The sequence below is a fragment of the Spinacia oleracea genome, chromosome 4 (genome assembly GCF_020520425.1).
Source record: "Spinacia oleracea cultivar Varoflay chromosome 4, BTI_SOV_V1, whole genome shotgun sequence".
In the NCBI taxonomy this organism is placed as follows: domain Eukaryota; kingdom Viridiplantae; phylum Streptophyta; class Magnoliopsida; order Caryophyllales; family Amaranthaceae; genus Spinacia; species Spinacia oleracea.
Window position 1 is genome coordinate 133,992,823 of NC_079490.1, and position 13,262 is coordinate 134,006,084.

At 38.8% G+C, this 13,262-nt stretch overlaps 1 long non-coding RNA gene across 3 annotated transcripts in view; it reads left to right on the top strand.

Moving 5' to 3' along the window:
* LOC110790824 (uncharacterized) overlaps positions 1-7,924 on the top strand; it is a 28,516-nt gene extending 20,592 nt beyond the window's left edge. For 2 of the 3 annotated variants that reach the window (XR_008919254.1, XR_008919253.1), the window contains exons 3-6: positions 5,352-5,548; positions 5,702-5,847; positions 7,207-7,301; positions 7,616-7,924. This is a non-coding gene — a long non-coding RNA (uncharacterized lncRNA). Of the gene's footprint in view, positions 1-5,351; positions 5,549-5,701; positions 5,848-7,206; positions 7,302-7,421; positions 7,538-7,615 lie in introns of all 3 variants that reach the window. The other variant, XR_008919255.1, reaches the window with a different exon arrangement.
* Positions 7,925-13,262: the final 5,338 nt, after the last annotated feature.

Below are 13,262 nucleotides of genomic sequence, written 5' to 3' on the forward strand. Positions count from 1 at the left end.
GCTACGGCCCAACGCGGGAGACCATCATAATACTTAGCCCACGCTTGAACCCGTGCTTGTGAAAAGGCCGCTACTTTAGGTGGTACCGTATCAGAAAAGGGGATAGTCTGCCTTAAACCGTATTGACGCATGACTTGGTAAGGGAAAATATAAATGGGCCGAGATAGCCCCAACAAAGAAACATAAACCGACACATCAGAACCCCCCGTCATAGTAGTCAAACCCCACCATGGTACCACCCACTTAATAGAACAGATGCCATAAGTAAAAAAGGAGGCCCATTCGGCCTCGTCCTGGCCTTGGTGCAAATATTTTCGGTTACCCAAGGCTATAGGGCGATAATTGTTTAGGATCGGCAGGAGCTTCCAAGAGCCTAAGCCGTTCCACGAGCCAAATCTGCAAAAAACGGGTACGATCAAAAAATAATAATAAAAAGAAAACGGTTCCTGGGGCGCAGTTTCAACGCCCAGGACCAGGCGCCGAAAATTCAAGCGCCCAGCCCTGGGCGCTGAAACTCAGCCCCAAGGCAGGACGAATAAAAAATGTGTATGCAAAAAAAATGTGTACGTGCGCAAGAAAAAAAATCGATTACCTGCAGTAATAGGGGGCTTCCCTTAAAATATTCAGATTTGGCATCCTTCTTCAGCTCATCCGCACTCAGCAAAGTCTCGGCAACAACCAACGGCATAATAGAATAGCAACTTTCCATCTGGCTAATCAAGGGGATCAACCTTATGTCACCGAACTCACCATTGTTATTCGACAGCAAATAATGATTCAACAAGCAAAATACAAGGGCTCGAATATTCAATTTCTGTTCGGTCATATTCTTACTAGGCCTAAAGTGGTGTTTTACAAGTTTTGCCAAATTAACCTCATCACCTACAACAACTTCAGCAAGCATGTTAGCATCTAGTCCTAGGAAAGCCCCTATGGTTGTTTTACTCTCTTCAATAGTGCCAGGAGTGGCAGGGGTAGCATTAGTAAGATAACCAAGGATCGCAGCAAATTCATCTGGTAAAGGACATATTTCGTTGCACCCGAAAGACAAAAACATGATGATCGGAATCCCAAAAGCTTAGGGCTGCGTGCAGAAAATTATAGTCAATGTTAATTTGTTGTAAGCCTAAAAGTGCCTCTAAGTGGTATTCTTTCAACAAAGCCTATTCTGTAGGATTAAGGGCCCGTAGCCAACGCCTAACAGCCTGTTGGAGTAAGAAAGTGGGAATCGACATGACAAAAGCAAGGAGTAATTAAAACACAGCAAAGAAAGAAGGAAATTGAGAGTGATGGAAAATAGGGACGTATCTAGCCTCTATATATAGCTGAACGCATCAAGTGACATCCTGATCCCATTCGGAAACGCGTTAAGAAATCCGAAAGTCAAAATTCGCCAGGAAATGACTTTCAGCGCCCGAAGCTGGGCGCCGAAATATTTAACGCCCAGCCTTGGGCGCCGAAAATGTAGCCCAAGGCCCAGATTTCGCAAAACGCGGAGCAGGAAAAGACTTAAAACCGTGTTGCTAGACACAAGGCCCTATGTACAATTAAGATCAAGCCCAAAAGCGCCTTTAAGCTCCCAATTAGCAAAAATGAATGGTAAAACTTGGTCGAAACTTAGACTTGTCTCAAGAAACATATATGTACACTTTTCAAAACAAATATGAAATATCAAGGTCATTCTTCGAAACACCAAAAAACGTTGTTAAGTCGTTGGTTTCTCAAATAAAAAATGTTTGTCTGTCAAAGGATTAAATCGGGCCAAGCTAAACCGAATGATATTAAACTTTGTCGCCCGAAGACTGAAGTCGCACCCAATGACTTCGCCAAAGTAGCACATCACTATGAAAGGTCGCTCGCACATACGAGCTCGACCCCAAACATGATTAAAAGACGTTATGAAGTATGCGAAAAATGACCACCAAAGCTCGAGTGCTTGGGGGCTCGCGAAAAGTATACTCCAACAGAGAACGCGCAATCAAAATCACATTCCCGGGCTGCGCTATACGCCGTCCCATGTTTGGATGATCTCAAAGGAACAGGTTCGACCTCAGAAAAGGGTCGTCATTGACATTTGTACATGGTCCTCTGATCAAAGACCAAGTAGTGGCAAAAATCGAGCCATAAAGACTAGCTCAAAACCACGAAAGCAGACGGTCACAAGACAAAAGGTCCGTCTGAACACGTTGTCAGCCCACGTTCAGGTTACAACTAAATTCGAGCATCCCTCGGAAGAATTCGCTCTTGCAAGAATGAACAAAAGAAATTCTCAAAAAAAAAAAAGAAATCACAATGAACAAAAAATAGAGACTTGCCCACCTCAATCAGGCAAGATCGCGCCGCGAACCACGCAAGTTCCAAATCAAGGAAAAAACGAATTCAGGGATGTCCACCCTTAGCGGACAAGGCTCGCCCACCTTCAGCGGGCGGGGTCTGCGTCACTAGCCGCGCAGGTCCTCAGTTTTCCAAAAATAAAATTTTCAAAGTTCAAAATAAAACAGGCTCGCCATCTTCAGCCGGCAGGGTCTACGTCACAAGCCGCGTAGGTCCTTATTTTCAAATTTCAAAAACAAGATTCGTCCAATTTTTCGGACGGGGTGTCCACCCTTAGCGGACAGGTTCGCCATCTTTAGTCGGCGGGGTCTACGTCACAAGCCGCGTAGGTCCTTATTTTCAAATTTCAAAAACAAGATTCGTCCACTTTTTCGGACGGGGCGTCCACCCTTAGCGGACAGGTTCGCCATCTTTAGCCGGCGGGGTCTACGTCACAAGCCGCGTAGGTCCTTATTTTCAATTTTCAAAAACAAGATTCGTCCACTTTTTCGGACGGGGCGTCCACCCTTAGCGGACAGGCTCGCCATCTTTAGCCGGGCGGGTCTACGTCACAAGCCGCGTAGGTCCTTAGTCGCTGCAGCGATAACTTTTTCTGGTTTTCCCTTTTCCAAAAATTAAAAGGATTGGTTTTCCGTTTTTTCCAAAAAAGAGCGATGTGCTGGATTTTCCTTCGTTTTACGTACCATAAAAACAAGGGGGTTTTCTCGTTTAACTAGCCCTGAAAATGAGAATCTTTAAAAACATTTTTTACCTCGTGGTTGGGCTTGGCCAGGCCCAATTACACTTTATAGCTTTGATTTCGAAAACATCTGTAGCTACTCCCAATGACAAAGTGAAGGAGTTTCTGCGCACCTTTAGATCCTTCCAATGACAAAGTGAGGAAGTTTCTATACTATCCGTTGACAAATCCCAATGACACGTGAGGGATATGTCGACACTTCAAGTGATGACCCTTAAGTCAAATGTTATCACTCGGGGGCTCGTGAGACCCTCGCCAAAACAGGTCACCATGGCTTGTGCGACGCACTCCGTCTAATACTTTGACCATCGTCTTACTCCAAGACTCAGTCAAAGTGGGGGCTAACTGTAGACACCTACTTTTGTCCCCATTCCCGAAAGGGAAGGTTCGATGATGAAAACGTAAATCTCCACTTGACAACGCATCTCCTATAAAATAACGAATCTCAATTCCCCTTTTCATTTCACCCGAAACCTGCTATTTATAGAAACCTGTTATTTATGGAAACCTGCTAAAAATAGTAACTGCCGTAATCGGTAATTGTTAAAAGTGGCAAGTCATAAAAGATAGAAACCTGTCAGAATTAGGTGTTGCACTCCAACATAAATCCTAAATGAGATAGAAATTACGAGAGAATCCTATTCCTAATATGATTCGAAAGTAAAAGTCACGTATTAATTAAAATCCTAACGAGCCTAGAGTTCGTAACGGGCCCAGACGCATCCTGTCACAAGGTTAATACGCACTAAAAGACTCAATTAAATCTCAAATACTCCGGATTCTAGGAATCCGAATCTGACTAAGAAAAATGGCCCAGATCCTATTTTCAACGCCTGGTTCTGGGCGCCGAAATCTTCGGCGCCCAGGCCTGGGCGCTGAAAATACCTGGTACGTGTTTTTTCCTAATTCCTCGTGGATTAGAGTTCTGCAATTCTATCTTTCCACGAACTCTTTTCTATAAATAGGGCCTTAAGTTCGACGTGAAAAGGACAACAACACACACAACAACACACAATTATTATCATGAGTATTGACTCTGAACCCCTAAGCCTAAGCCTCACGCTGCAAAACTGATCACGCGTTCTGTCGCAATCGATCCATAAATCGAACAGAACGTATCCCGTCCCATAATTTGAGATTCGTTAAATAAAAGGAGAAATAGCAAAGTCAAAGTGGTTAGTTTTCTGAGAACCGTGACGCACCTCTCAAGGGTGCGTCGTAATGTGTCCCTTTCTATGATTTAATTGCTTTCCTCGCCCTTTTATGAACTGTTAAACTAACTAAATCTGATTGTTCGATCACGCCTAATAAATATGATATTTTTGGGAAATTGGATTATCATGCTAGGTCCCTTAAAACAATCTAAATCAGATAATCGCGCTCGATCTAGTACTATATATTGCATATTGTTAAAATCAACTCAGATTAGTTTAATAGTTAACGCATGTCCCATCAATTATTTATGCTGAGCTAGTAAGGATATCCTGCCTCTGGAGTTATTGAAGAGCAAGTACTCCTCTCGGTAGTTACAGTCCCCCGAACCCTCAATCTCTACCCTGCGGGTGTACGTTGAGCGATCCCCACCACCAGGGATCACAAGGGATCCTACGTCCGTCGTGGTCAAACATAATTGCACTCCCTTTATGTCACGATAACCGGGTTTTGTCAGTTTTTCTCATTGTCGTTAAAAACTGAATGGCGACTCCTATATTACTAGTCAATTGGGTGTAAACTCATAGGAAATCCAATTACACTTGATTTGACAAAAAGAAGCGTCACACCCACGAGGGACGAGGTCACGCATTAGCCTCGTGCTTTTTCGACCCCCTCACACCAGCTAAAACAAAGATATAAATAGAAATATGCAGCTACTGATTCTTAGTCTTCCTTGTAACAAAGTGTGTATGAATTCATCACTATTTATAATTTTCAGTCTTTGTCTTTGTATTGTATTTCCATTTTTAACTTTTTCTTATTATTCTCTATTTTTTAATACTTTAATCTCATTATTACTCCTTATGGTGTTAGTTCTATTGCATGTTTTAAATTGAGGGAAATAATTTGGGGTAAGAAAAGTACAGGTTTTCACATTTGACCATTGTGTAGCATAATTACGAAGGCGGCTATTAGCATAGTGTCATATTGAAATAGAACATATGTCAATTGAGGCAGGTGTTTTTGAGTTCTTAATTTTAATAGTTTGATAAGATGTTCGGAATTTTATGCCCCCGAGACTGCATATATACCCCTTGTTCTAAGACTTGTATAAAATGTACAGGCTTGTGTAAACGTCGGTGAGGAGTAGCTCGGTCCTTATTAAGCTTGAAGGGGACACCGTCAGGGGAAGGTGTGTCTTTCTCGGAGCTGTTGACTGGTCCTCTTTTAGTCCTCAATAATTTTAGGTTAATTAGGCAGAAGAGGAGAAGACGACTTAAGATAGCGAATCATTGAGAATAGGACAACTTTTGTCTCAGTGTATGTCTTGCTTCATGTAGTAATTATGACAATTTGATCATTATGAGAATTCCATTTCGTTGTATATGTTATTTTTGTTTGAATTTATAGTGTCTATTTGACAAGTTCATCGAACCTAACCACATTTCTTTGTATCTGTTATCATGCTTACAGTTACAGGGTGCCATATGGCTAGGAAGATTAATCTCTTGTTGGAACTGCAAAAGGATAGGTTTATGCCTATATATTACATAGCTGCACCTACTAATAATATGAGTCTGCAGAAAGCTCGATCATTTGAAAGGTCCTCGAGTAATAAGGTAATTTATTTCTGCTGGCCACTTTTTCCTGCTGCCTACACTAAACTGATGGGTTAAACTTGTGTTGGAGCATATTCGAGACTTGTATTTTAATCATGAGTTGTTTCTTTTTTATGTACTAACACAGCTGTTAAGTCATTACTCCATTAAGATAGATTTATCCTATTTCTCTAACAGGATGTTGATTTGGTCTACTTTACTCTTGAATGAAAAGAACTCCTGGATTAAATTTTCTTTTTCCGCAAACAATTCAACTCTATTGAACCGAATGGCTGAGTTACTCGGGCAGTGTTATGTTTTTCCCTTTTCTTTATGGTATTGGCAATAGTGGTTTTGTAGGGTGGGTGGGCAGTGTGGGGATTGATTCCTCCTTTTGGAAAGTAAGCATCAAGGGAACTGTAATTCTTCCTCTTAGTTACAATACTCATCTCTTGTGACTGTCATCCTTTCCAGGCTTTAAAATCATTCATCCATGTCAATGGCTACTTGCAGCTTTTGTTTTATTTGATATGATTCTCAGATTGTTTTAAAATTATACTCCATAATAACTAGACGAGTTTAACACGCCTTCTATTTCTTAATAGAGTATAGGGTCTTTTATCGTCAGTGTCATATGGCTTGGCAATTATAGTCGTTTAAATTTAGTCAGTTTGAGTTTAACACGCCTTCTCTTTCTTAATAGAGTATAGGGTCTTTTATCGTCAGTGTCATATGGCTTGGCAATTATAGTCGTTTAAATTTAGTCAGTTTGAGTTTAACACGCCTTCTCTTTCTTAATAGAGTATAGGGTCTTTTATCGTCAGTGTCATATGACTTGGCAATTAGAGTCGTTTAAATTTAGTCAGTTTGCACAAATTCGTTAGAGGTTATATAATTTATACTTCGTAATTGTTTAAATGGAGGAAGTTAGTTTGAAAATTTTAGATTGATTAATGGCAAGAGGTTGCAAAAAATTCAAGTATGAGTACATTTATTTGAGATTTATTTGTATAAATTGGCTATGCTATACACAATCACCATTTGAAAGCCGAAAGATCTTCAATCCATTTATTCGGTGCAAGGTCTTCAATCCTTATATTCTGCGCCCGTAACAATTTTGATTGCGTAGCTTGTGCAAAAAGATAATTCTAGCTGTTTTGTGCTTCTATTTTCGGAGTCTCTTTAGGAGAGCTTAATTGTTGAAGCATTGGACGAAAATTAGGAAGCTATTAGGCTATTTATAACCAAGGAACAAAAGGTGTTGTAGGATTTAGTATTCCATGGGTCAGCTCTTTGTTAGTTGTCTCACTTGTCTGCTTATCGGCTTAAGGCCGTTGCATCTAACTTATTTTGTTATTTGTCCACTGTTTTTGGTATCAGACTGCCTTTGGGAGCAGAATTAGTGGTTGTCTCGGTTAATCGGGGGTAACACATTAGCAGAAGATTATAGGAGATTTACTGGAAGAAGGATGTTGGTAAGCGTACGCCTATTCATTTCTAACAACTTATGATTCCAAAGTAAACTCATACTTATGATAAATTAACATGAACAAATAGACTGAGACTAATCTATAATATTTATGAACATGGTCAAGAACACATTGCACTTTGTTAGTGGATGGGGTGGTTGATGCATAGCTGCTACTTACATGGGTGGGCGGATTTCTCAGATCGCTTAGAATGCGAGACATTATATTTCTCCTAATGCAAGGTCAATAAATCATTTCATATTAAACAGGTGCAGCCGTAACTGACTTATGTATTCATGATTTAACCTTTTTGTATGTAGGAGCGTTAACTTCCAGTACTTTTGGTTGGTGGCAGCTTTGGACAGTCAAATTCTGGAGGAAGTAGAGTTGCTAACTACATGCCGATTTTAGAAGCATATGTTGGTTCTGGTAATCAAGCTGAAAAGTTGGAATCAATAACTTCCATTTAGCAAGTAGATTTCTCATTGATGATATGTATGCATTTTCCATAAAGTTTAAGTTGGAATCAATAACTACAATCGGACTTTACACCTGATTGATATGAATGATGATTTTTTATTGACAATATGTATCTTTTACGTAAACTTATTTACATAATATATTTTTATTTTTGGGGGATCGTGCGCGCTAGCGCACGGGCCAACAACTAGTAAATACTAAAAAACAGGAACTTGGAAGTCTAAAGGAAGAAGTATATGGAACTGACTTAATAACGAAAGACAAAGTATATGGCGTATATAATTATTTTCAACTATGTCAAACAATTTGAAAAAGGTAAAAACATTCTTTTTTTATAGGCAACAATTATCCTCTTCCCCAAATAAACTTCCACTTATTTAGCCATGTTTCCTACAAAGTAGGCATGATCCCATGACTAAGTAAACAGAAGAACGTGTGGAGTAAGGACCAAGTACTGCCTTAAGTTTTTCCACGTACTTATTAAAACCACTACAAGTTATGCCTCCTAGTTTCTAGGCATGATCTCCAAGTTCCTAAAACAAACTTTTAAAATGTCAGTTATATACAACGTGATCTTCACATGACTCCTTATGATTCCCATGTAAATAGGAACCCAATTGTTTTACATATAAACATTCCTTTAGCCTTGACAACATAGGATTCCCAATTTTAAAGGACACTAATTATTTTATTTTGACATACATAATTAAAAGATTCTTACACACCTATTACAACAAAAAGGCTTTAAAACCCATTACACCTATAACAACAACACAAACAAAATACATTACAATCCATAGGGAATCCAATTCTTCTCGTTCCAACCCTTGATTGCTAACAAAGTCTTGTTTACACAAGAAATACCGTGCTCTCGTGCCAAGTCTTCTTGTAGTTGTGATACTTTATAGAAGATGAATTTGATGTTAGGCCGCCAACCACTAGGAGACTCCTTTGAAAACCTGTAAGACTTAGGGTAAAAAGGAAAGAGTGAAAGAGATACAATGACACGTGTTAGGTGGAAAGACTTTGCGTTTTGCAAACAAGCGTCTGAAAGAAACTTTTTTAGCTTGCTATGAACCCCCAAACAATGGGGAGCAACGTTTAGATAACTAATTTTGAAAGCATTAAGATCAACTCTTAATGCTAACCTAAAAGGAAGATTAACAGGGGTTAACCTCCACAACCCAGGAACACACGTACCCAAAGACACTGACCCTTCCTATTAACCAAAACTCCTCCCCAAATTAAACACCATAGACACCAAACCCCAAGCCCACGGTCAAAGAAGATAAAATTTTCCTGCACACATGCTTCAACACCACCATAAAAGTCTATTTTGATGGGGATATTATGAACACTCAATAACTCCTCAACCATAATGGACAAGCCCAACCTACGACCAACTTTACATAACACTCGCCATCTACAAATTGAACTAAACCACACAGCTAATTCAATTAAACTCAGAAACCACAATGAAACACTACACACAACAATCTCATAAGGGATTTCACACACAAACACAAGAATAATCCAAAGAAAATCTACCCACAACATCCTTATAAACAAACTCTAAGGACACTAAACAAAATCAACTCATGAAACAGAGAGGTACGACCACAATAATGAGGTAGGCAAGATCAACCCCAAAACTTAACTAACATTTTTCTTTACCGTCGAGGTTGGGTGGTTCGACACTACAAGACGACGGTTAATACCTATCGTCCAGATCGCGGTGGTCCGACACCACAAGACGGCGGCGATCAGACACTTGGGAAAAGACAAGCCAAAACTCGCAGAACTCACATAAAATCAACAAAAAGCAACACAACCCAACTAGCGTTTCCAATTCCAAACAAAACCCTAACCCTAAACTTAACCTTTACCGATAAAACAGGGCGACGACTCTTAGGAAAGAGATGGAAGAGGCGCGGAGGTTGCTAACTTGGCCAGAGCTAATACCTCCCGTCGTTCACAAGCTAGAACTTAACACAACTCGGCGAGAAGAGCACGAACTAAGAGGAGGTAGAATCAAAGCTTGGTTCCTCTTTCAATCCTACAACCGGGAGAAACAACCCTTTCACAGGGGATTAAACCTAGGCTACGACGACAAAATTACTACTACCAGAGGCACACAAGCTCGCCGTCTACCGATAAGGCCTCGACCACCAGCGAGCTTGCGGAGGTTAGGGTTTTGGTTTTTGGGATTTCTTAGGACTCAAATTAATTACTAATTTATTCCAAAAAAATAGATCTTATTTAACTTATTTAGAATCCTAGACTTAGTCAATTATCTGTTAAAACTCTTAAACAAATTATCCTAAATGCACGTTTATATTCTAAGTTAACTGCCATTTAGATTAATGCATACTGACGTTATATTTAGGATGAAGACCAACTTCCTAGACACGAGTTCCTCTGATATTAGTTTCTCTGACACGATTGACACGATTTCCACTGACACGAGTTCTTGTTTCCTTACATTGAAGCTTATAATGTAAACTCATACGAACAGACTTATTCTCTCTGATTTCCCCCTTAGTAACTGCTACTTCTCATTCGGAGTTTCTCTAGCTCATCTGTAGTTCCAGTTCTTCCGCGGAAACTTTATAACTTCCAGCTTCTCTAGAGTTCATCCTTAGGAACTTCTCTATAGCTCCAGCTCTAGATTTTATGCTTCTTTGTTATAAGCATTTCACAATATCAACTTCAAGTAATCTATATTATTTATTATGTTAGCACAACCTTTCATTGAAGTCCTAGGACAAAAACATTGACTTTTGGCCTTTAAAAACATTAAAAATCAACACTTTACGGCCTTATATTAAATCTGAAAATTAAGTTTGATTCCCATAATTTAAATTATCATTAAATTATGTAAATCAATTGCCTAAACAGTTGGGATTAAAACCCTAACAATAAACCGTCATAAAAACCATGTTTTGATAATAAAAATTAATACTTTAATCTTTTTATTAAATCTGAAAATAATAGTTCATATAATTAAAATCAATCTCATGAATTCAAATACGAAAACATCATAATACGGTGTTCATAACCGTTCCCAGCAGTTTAAATAATCAAAATCTATAATAATAATTTAATAATTTAAATGCGGAATTGAATTAGGATAAAAAGTATACCGAGTATTCGGAAAACAACAGCACACACAAGCACCGTGTGTGTGTACGATAGCGAGCACGAGCAGCAGCAGCAGGTGGGACGCGGGCAAGGCTCACGAGGAGCAGCAACCACATAGCAGCAGGGCGCGCGAGATAGGGGTGAGGAGCGTTGGGATTCGCTTGACACAACAACAGCGACAACGCACAGCAGCAGCATGCGGGTTGTGCTGTTGTGCGACGCGAGAGGGAGAGGCGAAGGGAGTGGCTGGCGAGGCAGGGCAACAGCGAGCAGGGGGTGCTCAGCTGCATGCACGAAGGCGAGGGCGAGCAGCAGGGCACAGGGTGTGCGCTTGCTTGCGGCCGAAGGAACCCATACAAGGGGAAGGAGAGAGAGCTGAAAGAGAGGAGAAGAGAGAATTTTAAGAATTTTGTGAGGGGATCAATTGAAGGGTGGGTTGTATTTATAGGTATTTCTCCCCTAGTAGACTTAGGTTTTAGGGAATTGAGTTGGGCTTGCAATTGGGTTTAATTAGAATTAATTTCTTGCAAGCCTAGTTGGGTTTACCAACGGAATTGAATTGGGCTTGGATTATAATTAAAACAGTTTTTGAAATACGACCCAACAGTTCCCGAACAAATAAATTCATTTAATTTATTTAATAAAAATTCGGTTTTCGTAAATAATTAATAATTGAATTATTTAAATTAAAATACATTTAAATCACATTAAATGTAATTAAATTCATAAAAATCTTTATAAATACATTAAAATATATTATAAATTCCGAAAAATACGAGGTATTACATGCTTGTTTTAGCCCATACAAAGATATAATTAAATTGCAAACCTTGCCCTCTTGTCCTTTAACAACAAGGTTTTCTGGTTTATTTATATACACTTACTCCTCCAATTCACCATTAAGAAATGTCGTTTTCACATCCATTTGGTGAATTACCAAGTTATCGCAATTAATGCAATTAATAACCTTATAGTGACAATTCTTGCCACCGGAGCATAAGTGTCAAAGTAGTCGATACAATATCTTTTCCTAAAGTCTTGGACCACCAACCGGGCCTTATGCTTTAATACGGTTCCATCGATCTTCTTTTTCCTTGGGGAAATCCACTTATAACCAAGTGGTTTGCAATCGGGGGTAAATCAAATAAAACCCAAATATTATTTCCATTAAAGAATGCATTTCATCATCATTTGCCTCCTTCCAAAAGGAAGAGTCATAAGACTTGACTTCCTCATTAAAAGTCTTAGGGTCTTCCTCCACATTATAACGATATGAAGATAGAGTCAAAAGTGACTCTCTCAACCCTTCAACTAAGTACAACTGAAAATCGCATCCATAAGACTTTTATTTCCTAATTGTTTACTTTTCCTTATTTTCGGCACAATATTCATGATCTTTTTAAATATCATCTACTATACAGGACTAGTAATAGGTAAAACATCCTTCGATCTTGAAATTGATGAAAATTGTGTTTCATCAAAATTTTGTATCCCTTGACTCTACCGCGGTGTGTATAGAGACGTAGTCATTAAACTCAAAGACGTAAAACTTATAGGTTTTTCTATGTTCAACATAGCCTATAAAGATGCAATCAATTCCCTATTCACCCAAAATTTTCCTTTTGGGTTCTGTCACTTTAACGATAGCCCTACATCCCCATACCCTAAGGCAATTGAGATTAGGCTTTCGTTTGTGTCAAAATTCATACGGGGTAGTCTTATTCCTTTCGTTAGGAACTCTATTCAAGACATAACAAGCTGTCAACATAGCTTCACCCAAAAAACCTTCACTAAGACCCGAATTAGAGAGCATGGAATTAACCGTTTCTTTTATAATCCTATTCTTTCTTTCCGCAATCCTATTACTTTGAGGAGAATATGGTGCAGTAAGTTCATGGATTATACGAATGGACTGAAAATAACTTGGATCATAATACTCTCCACCCCTATCCGTTTGAAGTTTCTAAACTTTTTCATTATTTTGCAATTCAACTTCGATTTTAAAGATCTTAAACTTATCAAGAGCTTCATCTTTAGAAAAATAAAAAATAAATATAACATCGTCTTAAATAATCAGCAATAAAAGTTACAATATATTTCTTATTTCCTAAAGAAGGTGAACTATGAAATCATATAAATCATTATGCACCAATTCAAGCAATTTTGATTGTCTTTGCACGCTAGGGAAATGATTTGTAATTTTATTTAACATGCATGGTTTACACTTTTCTATATTATAACCAAAATGAGGAATCAATCCTACTTTAGACATGTCATACAAGCGGCGATAATTAAAATGGCATAAACGATTGTGCCATAGAGAAGAAACATCAAACAAGTAAATAG